This window comes from Grammomys surdaster, unplaced genomic scaffold, assembly GCF_004785775.1.
Source record: "Grammomys surdaster isolate TR1022 unplaced genomic scaffold, NIH_TR_1.0 126398, whole genome shotgun sequence".
Taxonomy (NCBI): domain Eukaryota; kingdom Metazoa; phylum Chordata; class Mammalia; order Rodentia; family Muridae; genus Grammomys; species Grammomys surdaster.
The window spans coordinates 2,090,362-2,098,652 of record NW_021621192.1 but is presented as its reverse complement, the minus strand read 5'-3'; positions in this window follow the sequence as shown (position 1 = coordinate 2,098,652).

The following is an 8,291-nucleotide window of genomic DNA, read 5'->3' as shown; positions in this document are numbered from 1 at the left end:
AGAGAGAGAGAGAGAGAGAGAGAGAGAGAGAGAGAGAGAGAGAGAGAGAGAGAGACACTGGGAAAGAACATGTAGAGAAGGGGAAGGAAGAGGGAAGGAGGAATGGAGGGAAGGAAAGACAGAGACAGAGGGAGATAGACAGAGAAAGCAGAGACAGAGAGAGAGACAGAGAGCAACAGTCTTTTGCATGTAGAATTAGCCTTCTTGTGCTTCTCTCATATATAGTAGGATACTTATGCTCAACCCTCTAAATGGGACATTTTTATTACTCCATCCTCCAGAGACTCAGGTTAACTGTGAACGAGTATACAAAAAGATTGGCTCCAGCTGTATATGTAAGGGAGGATGACAGTGTCAGGCATAGGTGGGTAAGGAAGTCCTTGGTCCAGTGAAGGCTGGATGCCCCAGTGTGAGGGAAATTGTGGGTAGGGAAGTGGGAGTAGGAGGGTTGGTAGGGGCATATCCTCATAGAAGCTGGAGGAAGGGGGATGGGACAGGGGGGTTGCTGGGTTTGGGGAGGGAAGTGGATTACATCTGAAATGTAAATAAAATATCCAATTAAAAATTTTTTAAAAAAGATTGTAAGAGTCAGAGGTGGTGGATGACTGTAATAGTGTTTTCCAGACACAACAAGACAGTTCCACATATTTATTCACAGAGGTAAAACAGTTTACACATGATTTGTGCATGTTCAAGCCAAATAAAACAGAAAGAGAGGAAGGGAGTGTGAAATCTCACCCCTAGCTGAGGAACTATTGACAATTAATAGATACTCAGAACAGGAGAGTCAATTTTTCTTAAGGATGTGACCCCTGGTATGTGGACCACACTCTAGTAGATAACCACTTACCCAAGAGTAGATGGGCAGTACTAATTGGACTTAAAAGTTTAAAAAGAAAGGGAATGAAGGTTGGATATGGGGAGAGTTTGGGAGAGGAGAGTAAATACATCAAAATACATTAAATGAAATAAAAGAAACCATAGAATAATTTATTTAAAAAAATCACAAAGCCAATGGAAAATCCCTGCAGCTCCATGTGTACACCACTACTGGAACCAGGTTTTAAAATGCCAATGTTGTTCTAAGTGGACGATATATTCTGACCTTAGTAAATGTTTTCTTCTTTGTTAGGTCTGGTTGTTTTGGGTAGAGCCCAGGGAATTAGATTTTGAGAGTACAAGGATGGAAGGAAAGAGCAGACATAGGTTTGTTGCTGCCTAAAGGACAAGCTAGGAGCTCAGGTCAGGAGGGACTGAGGAATGCTGGACTCTCCCAGCTCAGGCCTCTGGCCAATCCAAGTGCATTCATTTTATACGAAATGTCTCAACTTATCCCTTTTTATTTTTTAAGGCTGCAAACAACTTTACATTATCCAAGCTTGAGAATAAAGTATTTTTCTCTTTCTTTGTACTTAATAGTGAACTTGAGACAATATGTAGCCTTTTTAAAATTGTTTTAGGAATATTGAGACCTCTAATTGAATAGGATACATGAAACTGTCACCTACATTTAAATCAAGCATGAATGGAAATGACAAACAAGAGTTAGATAGGAGTAAAAGCATTGAAAGTCATTCTGAAATGCCACATAACTCCTTTGGTTGGCAGCCATTAAGCCCCTCCTTGATGACTGTAACAATAACCAGGTATAACTGGATATTGCTATGCCAATAAATAAACCAGGCAATAACTGGATCTGGGGTGTTTCAAAATCTCCTCCAACATAGGTCACCTGAGCCCCACAAAGAAGGAATCTGAGGCTGAAAGAGTTTGGATGATTTTTGCAACCATCATCTCGTTGTCTTGACTGAATTCTGATTGTGATCTAGATTTCCTAGGTCTCAAGCCAATGATTCTCAGCCTTCAATTCATAAAACACCCATGCAAAGATAGTAGATGCACTTTGAAGTACTCTTCTGCTAAGATACAGCTCTAAATGAGCAAATTGGTGTAGATAAACTCACCAAAGATGTTTTTATTCTGTTGCCCAATTATTAGTATGCCAATATGCAGAAGACATATGTTCCCTGCCTTCAAGGCTGCTGGTATTTAAAAAGAATAGTATAATTGTAAATAAGTTACTTTTCTGCTTATATTAGCTTGGCTCCTTCCACATGGAAAGAAGTGCTAATGTTTAGATTTCATGTGAGGAGCAGATTTATAGTTGAGATGACAAAGCATGGTCTGTCTCTAAAGGTCTTTAGGGAGACTAGTGCAAGTGGTACCAAGAGTGGAAGATGAGAGAGCCTGTTTGTGAAAAGCCATGGAAAATATCATCCCCAGAGCTGGTGACTCCAGCTTCTATCCCTTCCTCCTTTCTAGTAGACCCATGTTTATAAGCTTCTTGGCTATCTCATATGTTTCACTTATCAAAGCCTCTTATTAACACATTTGAGTGTTTGGTTTATTTTTGTGTGCTAAATTTTTTTTTCATTTACTTTCTTGTAAGGAGAACCTTTGAGCATGCTAGTGTTAGGTCAGGCTGCTGTTGGTCCCACCACCTTTGTAAGCATGTTGCCAGTCTTTGGTATGTCTCCCAACATGGCCTTTATTCAGTCAGCTTCCCAAGGGTTATTGTTGGGGGGGGTGTCATGTGATTAAAAAAACATGGTAACATAATCAAAGATGATTCCAAGTGAACTGGGAGAGTCCAGCAGCAGTCCTCTGTTTCTCAACTTATGTATAGATCTTTACCATGGTCCTATAAGATGGTCCTATATTATATGATATTATTTCTGCATAATATTTAAAATTTCTAATTTTGGCTGCTTTAAAGAGAATTTAAATACACCTTCAAATTAATATTGCTACATAAATATTGAAAATTTGAGACTATTCTTTCAATTCTTTATAATGTTATTATGGATATCTATTTTTAAAAGGAAATATGGATATCTATTTTTAAAAGGAAAGTTTAAGTTAGAAATATTGTTTCTTCATCAGGAAACTGAATTTAACTCCAATGGGAATAATTATATTTTAGATATATTTTTCATTAAACTGTATTTCAATTGATAAAACAATTTTAAATGAAGTGAAAAACAATAATACAAATTAACAAAAACATCTAACTATAAGTTTATACCATTACTGGATATTCAAGTAGAATAAAGAATATTCTCTGTTATAAGTATTTGATTCATACAAGCCACAGTGTGATTTACAGAGAGAAAAATCACACTGATGAATATTAAGAAAGGGTAGTTTCAGTTGAGAAAATCTAAAATAACTTACAGTAAGACTGACAATCTGGGTAAATAGACAAGAAGTAGATATAGACACCTCTAAGAATATGCACAAAACTAAATTCCAACTGAATGAGGTTGAGGCAAACTTGTTTTCTCCAACCAAGTAAGAGCCAAAAACATGAATGAGTCTTACAATAAATTCATTCTTTAAATGAATCAGGAATCCAGACACATCAGGGAACAAAAAACGGATCAGCAAGTAGCAAGCTTCTGAGCTAAGGCTGCATCTGGCCCTGGAGTTGTTACATGTGGCAGGAATTTTCCTGCCTACTGTATTTGTAGTGGAGCTTTGTGATTGGGCAGTAGAAGAGGTAGGTGGGACTGGGAGTTGGGAGGAGGAAGGAAAGAGGAAGGAGAGGAGGTGAATGAGAAGGAGAGGAAAGATGGTGCTAGATGTTTTTGTTTCTAGCAGTCTAGGGGTAGTTATTCATATCAAAAGGTTAGATACTGGGATAACAATTTTGTGTGGGCATCTTGTGATTGAGTATTTGCAGATATATAAATCTATTGAATAATCTTTAGGCATTAAGAGTCTTATTTCTACTGAGTATTGGGAGGATGACAGTTATTGTCTGCTCTGAGCCGAGAACCATGCAGAGTTGGCCCAAGGGCCACATTTAGAGCCATGTGGTCCACGGAGCTGACTAGCGGAGGCAGCAGCCACACCATTTGGTGGGTTCCAGGCCCACACTCCTGGCTAGCCCATGCTAGTGTCAGCGGCCCAGGAGCTAGCTGGAGCCGCTCTGTTTTTTTTAAAATTCTCCCACTATAGTTATACACTGAAACAAGAGCAGAGAATGACATTAAACTAATTGCTACCAATGCTGAACACTTGTTGAGATATTTTTAGCCATTTTTATTTCTCCTTTTGAGAACTCTGTTCAGATGGATACGTCCTTTTAATGGGTTGCTTGTTTTCTTGACTTTGTTTTGTTTGTTTGTTTGTTTGTTTGTTTTTTGTTTGTTTGTTTTAGTTCTTTGTGTATTCTGGAAATCAATCTTCCATTACAAGTAGAGTGGAAATCTGTGGGCTTCCTCTCCACTCCACTGATTGTTTCCTGTGCTACACTGATGCTAAGTTTTATGAGCTCACATTTGTCAATTCTTGACCTAAATTCTTGGGCAACTGGATTCCTAGTCCTGCATACTTTCTGAATAAGAGTAAATTTGGGGAGAAATTAGGAATGAACATGACCAAGATACATTTTGTGGAGTTCTCCAAGAATTAATAAAAATACTGAATATACAGAAAAGCAAACACTGACTGGAGATTAAGTCACCAATGTAAAGCTGGGACCTCAAAATCCACACTAACTGAAAAGACTAAAAAGAAGGGTAAAAGCCCACCAGCATATGAAAAATAAAGGAAGTTTTTTTCTAGCCTAGATTTTAAATGGCTAAAATAATAATACTCTCTATGTTGGGCCTCTACCAAACATTGTCTGATTTGGAAGAGAAATGGCCATAAAAATTGTTCTTGTAACCATTATACTTCTGAGTCATGGAATAAGAAAACAAAAATTTGTCTGATAGGAATATTTTCAACTTCAGCTGCACAGGATTCCCATAAAAATGAAAATGTGTTTCCAATGCAATTATAAAATGAGAGGAAATAGTGTATCATGAATGAGGCAGAACTCACAACAAAGATTTCTATTCCCAGTAAAGACAGGAAAGAGAAAAACATAAAATAGATCTAAAGTAAATATGGTTAAGGTGATTAAGAAGAAAAAGAAACTTATAGACACATGGAAAAATGATACAGGTGCATGGAAAATAAAATATACTGATATCTAGAAAGATGTATAGATTTGTTTACCAGATACAGTAAAAGACTTACGGGACAGATTGACAGCATAGCATTTCTCTGGATTTTATGCATTTGAAAAAGCTTTAACAAAATACTGTAATAAGAGCACTTAAATCTAGAATAACTAGATACCAAAAGGGAAGCTTCCTGTGAGACTGTTTCTGAGAAATGTCAGAGAAGCTACACCCATGACATATCACGAATATGACTGCCTAAATACACTTGAGTAAGGCTGACACCAATAAACATGATAACTTGGAAGAAGGAATGCTTGTGGGCCCTCAGTCCTAGACAAAAGATACAGGCGCCTGAGGAATTCTAAAACAGGAGAAACAATTTTTCCTACAGAGATCCCCTAAATTGTCTCTCTACTATCAAATTGTTATCCCTGAAATTATATACACACAAGTAGTAGTATAAAGCTCAGCAAGCTGTACTTAAATATTTAATAATATGTGTGTGTATTCATATTCGGACTATATATACATACATATATGCATATATAATTATATATATATATATATATGTATATATATATATATATATATATATATATATATATATATATATGTGAAAATTAAAGAAATAGATGCCAGGATTTAAGAGAGAGCAAGGGACAGTAACATGGGGAGGGTAGGACGGGCAAAAGGAAGGGGGAAATGATGTAATTATGTTATAATTTCAAAAATGAAAAAAATGAAAGAACCAGGTAGGGGAAAATAAGTATAAAATCTAGAGAAGAACACTGTCCCGAATGTCTTCAGGCATTTCATAGCCATCAAGAAGTAGCCACAAACTCTGGAACGAAGTCATGAGGTGAGCCTCATATTTACTCGAGTTACTTCCTTGAGGAAAGAAAACAAGTTTCCATGTAAACCTGGAATAAATAAGTGTATGCACAAACAAAATCTAGCTCATTGTAGCATAAAGCTCTGTTACTAAAACAGAAGTTTAACCTGGAACTATGACAGATTGTGTGATCCCCTAACTACCAGCAGCAGCATCTCAGGAAAAATGTTAGAAATGCTAATTTAAGGGCACTTTCTCCCTCACCTACTAATCACATCATAGAGATAAATCCCAGCCATCTCTTTCAGTAAGCCTTCTATGTGTCACTGATGCTCACTACAGCATCAGAGAATGACTTACTTTAAAGAAACAGTCTCTAATATTTAGTAGCTGATGAAAACCTTATTAATAATAAAAATAAGACCTAATAGACTTCTTTCAATCTCAAAAATTAATAGAATTATTACTCTTAGGCACTGGAGTGGTTTCTTATTGATATTTACCATCAACATGAAATGATTCTGCTAATGCAACATTAATAATACTATTAAAATCAATAAGAAATATCTAGATATAACATTAATTGCAAGAATAAGGAAAATTCTAATGGATTCTTAGGAAGATAAAACAAATGAAGCAAATATTTTTAAAATAATATTGTCTATCAGTATCCATCTATCTCTTTACTCGTGTGCATGAATGTGAGTCTGTGTCTGCGTAAGTGCACACATTATGTACAGGTGTGTGCACCTGAGCTTATGCATGGAGGCCAGATGAGGGCATTGGGTATTCTCCATCACTCTCTGTCTGCTCCTGAAATAAGGCAGGTTCTCTTCTTGAACCTGAACTAAGTTAAAACCAGCAAGTCCTAATAGTCTGTTTGTCTCTGCCACCGCAGTGCTGGTGCTCCACATCTCAGGGGTGCCTGGCTTGTTATGCGAGTGCTCAAATCTGTACTCTACTCCTTGTGACTGTGGACCAAGCTCTCTTAACCTCTGAACCTTATCTACAGCCCTGAAACAAACATTTGCAATAAATTTAACAAATTTATAAACAACAAAAGATCATTAAAATTTTAACTTTAAAATACCAAATTCTACTACAAGCCATAAAGGCTCTTAAACCAATTGAGAGCTATCTTAACTTACTTGGAAGAGTCAATATCATAAGGATGAAATGTTCTTATGATGTAATGTGTGTGCATACATGTGTGTATATAATGTGTATATATTTATAGTACATATTATACATGGATATGCATATAGGTATATTGTATATAATATGTATATATTAAATATATATTTAAAATTTTAAATACTTCTAATCAAATTCCATGACAGACTTTTAATGTGAGGAACTGTGATGGCTAATTCTTATTTTCAACTGAACTTGATTTAGAGTCATCTAGAAGATAGAGAGGCAGGCATACTTCTGTGCCTTTCCACCTTTCCAGTGCATTTCCAGAAAAAAAAATTACTGAGAGGGAAATACTTGCCTTAATACAAGTGGTACCATCCCAAGAACTTCAAAGATAGCAAAAATAAACAAGAAAAGGAAGACCAGTTTTATACTAGGCTTTCTCTTCTCTCTGCTTGCTGGCCTGACACGAAAGGAAGAATTTTCCTGTGCACTGTTTGCCCCTGACCAAATACATAGGGTGAAATGACCAAAACCAAAACCTTCTGGAATCAGGAAACAAAACAAATCTTTCTTTTCCTAAGTTATTTTATCTAGGGACAAGAAAAGCAACTAATACAGAAGGTGATAATAAAATGCACACAAAACAAAAAGTACAAAGAATTACCAAGAACCGTTTGAAAACTAAGTGCTAGTATAACATCAAGATGTGGCATAACTAGGGTGGACAGGTGACTCAGTTACTAAGAGCACTTGTTGCTCTTGCAGTGGACTGGGATTGACTCCAAACACTGACATATGCCTCACAATCATCTCCAACGCCAGTTCCAAGGGATCTGATGCCCTCTCCTGACTTCTGTTGGGCACCAGGCACAGATCTACATACAGTTAAAACACTCAAACACACTGAATAATAAAAGAAATCAAATTCCTTTAGACTTGACGTAATTAAAGTAATGTAATATTAACACGAGAAATGATGCAAAGAACAATGGCTTCAAAGAGCCTGAAAGGGGGTGGGGTGCTTGAGAAATGATAGGACCGTTACAGATTGTTAGAGAAAAGTGTGCTGTTCAATGTAAGTGCTACACGGTGCGAAACACAGCTAGATAAAATCCTATCTTTATGCTGAATTATAATATTGCTATAGTTAACTTATTCCCCAACTATAAGAACCCTTGCTACTCCAGGCCATGTGGTCCTGGTCCACCACAGCTTCCTCCTTCTCTTTCTCTATCCTCTCTCTTCCTCTCACTCCACCTGCCACCCTCACTCTCTAGAGCCTCCAGTACCACCTTTCCCCTCAA